General features: G+C 40.4%; 1 protein-coding gene across 1 annotated transcript in view; it reads left to right on the top strand.

Annotated features, from left to right (window-relative positions):
* Positions 1-987: 987 nt before the first annotated feature.
* The window catches only part of LOC107089595 (C-C chemokine receptor type 6-like), a 14,830-nt gene continuing 13,431 nt past the window's right edge, over positions 988-2,386 (top strand). The window contains exon 1 of the mRNA XM_015382478.1: positions 988-1,687. The gene's annotated coding sequence lies outside the window, so the exon portion shown is untranslated. The remainder of the gene's footprint in view (positions 1,688-2,386) is intronic.

Below are 2,386 nucleotides of genomic sequence, written 5' to 3'. Positions count from 1 at the left end.
GCATTCTTACTCTGCTCTGTGGCGTTTTTTGCTTCTAAATCCTGCGGTGCAGGTGAGTTTTTTGGAGAGAAGAACATAGTTATCGGTAGTTGTTGTCGCTCTTTTTTCTTCTGGCCCAAAAGATCCTTATAAACCGCCATTCCACCATTAATATGTTTGACAATAAAGTTTAACAATGCATGATGCAAATCCGTGAAGCAGCGAGAGCGTGAAAAGTGAACCGCGTTATAGCGAGGGTTCAGCAGACTTTTGGAGGGGGGGTGCCATCCGGTCTCTTCAACTGGCCTCTCACCTGCATTGAAGTGACTGTGAGGGGGGAGGGAGGCAGGACAGAGGGTGTGAGTGGGTGGTGAGGGGGAGTGTAGGTCTCAGGTGGTCTGAGGGTTGGAGACGTGTGAAGAGTTGAGGACAGGGAGGGGTTAGTGTGAGGAGAGTGGTGTTTCAATTCAGTTTATTTATATACATATACACTGGAAAAAATTGATATCTAGATAAGTAATTTTTTCTTAAAATAAGTGCTTTTCTTCTTAAATTGAGGAGAGAGACGTGAAATGTTGCCAATTGAACAAGACAATTTACATTCAGAATTAGAAAACTCAATTGGATTGTCTTTTTCAAGTGCATGTTATCAAATTATCTTATTTTAAGAGTAAAAATGCTCATTCCATTGGCAAACTTCCTCATTTACCTACTCAAATTAAGGGTAAATACACTTCATTTACGAAATTTTTACTTATTTCTAGATCGTTTTTCCAGTGTAGAGACAATTCTCAACACAAGTCATCTCAAGGTACTTTACAATTCAACCAGAACATACAGTCAAATTGATTCAAAGCTTTCTATCTACTGTTTCCTGGACCTGGCCGCCTTTGGAGCTTCTTTTTCTGTCTCTGCTTGTGTCCTTGAACCCCAGATGGCCGCTCACACTGAGCCTGGTTCTAATGGAGGTTTCTTGCTGTTCAAAGGGAGTTTTTCCTCTCCACTGTCGCTACAAGCATGCTTAGTATAAGGGATTGCATTCAAGTCAATCAGCTGGTTTTCCTTAGATAGAAACCTTTGAATTAATCTAACTGGATGATCTGGTGAACTGGAAAGTTCCTTGAGACAAACTCACTCACAAACAGACTTATTTGTACACACCCGCAAACAATGTTGAAATAACTCGTCCCCTGAAGTAAACAAACCTGAGCGGTTAGCAGCGGCTGTGTGTTTTATTAATAACCTGTGTCATGGACCTTTTCCAGGATGCCAGGATCTTCAGATGAGTCAGAAGCAGCTGCTCCACAGATGCCCTCCCTTCATTAAAAAGCTCCTAAATGTTTGCAGAAGCCTCGCAAACTGTCATGCAGCATTTAAATAAGACATTGCTTGTTGTGAGGTGAAGTAAATCTTATGACGTGGTTTTAAATAGATGTAAGAGGACTGCTGGGCGTGAAGCATGTGAAGGCTTGTGGAGCGTTGAATTTATCTGATGAAAAGCAGAGCAGGAGGAAGCTGGGAGTCACTTCTGCTGAAGCAGAGCGGGTCTCAAAAAGGAAGACGGCAGCTTTCGCACTCTCAGATTCCCCTTTTATCAGCAGCGTTTGACTGTGTGATGTTCAGCTGCAGCATCAGAGCCTTCATCTCACCTCCACCGCCACCACGCTGCACAGAAACACCAGCTCTACCGCTGCCCTGCTGAGCAAAGGTGAGCTTCTCTTTCACTGGACAATCTGGTTAGTTTGGCTTTTTTTATTCTGTAAATCTTTAGGAAAAAAATCCCTCACCTTTTCAGTTTCACTGATGCCTTTTTATAGACAAAGATTTGTAATTTCTCCTTCTTTCAAACATCTGGCTTCCCTCATGCCTTCTGTAACGTTTGCTGTTTATCAGATGACGGCAGGCGTCCCACAGCTGCTCACTTTTATCTCTAAAATCTTTCTGAGGTATTCATGTTTGCGTGTTTCCCTATTTAAAGCCAAACTTTTTACCTCGGTTAAAACCACAGATTATAATCAGTAAAACCAACTTTCTGAATGATCAGAGCTGCACTAATCTGTTCCAGCATCAAACCAAGAAAACCAAGTAAAATTTAAACAATTTCAAGTTATTTCTGGTCTCGGTTAAACTCTGAGAGCTTTAAAATGTTTTGGTGGAGAAATAAGTAAAAAAAAAAAGGTGAAGTTTTCCTTTTTTTTGACTGAAATTCTCTGAATCTAGTTTTAAAGAATAAAATGAAAATTGAGAGAAATGAAACTTCTGACATTTAAAGCTGTAAATCTCTGTGGTGACAGATGTTCGTTTCCTGACATCTTTATTTTACACTTTATGGTTTTTGCCTCATTAGAAAATATTCTTCAAAGCTTCATTATGTTCTGGCTGCAAACTTCACTTTAAGTCTCATAAA

This window comes from Cyprinodon variegatus, unplaced genomic scaffold (assembly GCF_000732505.1).
Source record: "Cyprinodon variegatus isolate N-32 unplaced genomic scaffold, C_variegatus-1.0 Scaffold257, whole genome shotgun sequence".
Classification (NCBI taxonomy): Eukaryota; Metazoa; Chordata; class Actinopteri; order Cyprinodontiformes; family Cyprinodontidae; genus Cyprinodon; species Cyprinodon variegatus.
Note: the sequence above shows the minus strand (reverse complement) of the source record. Positions and strands in the feature narration are given on the sequence as shown.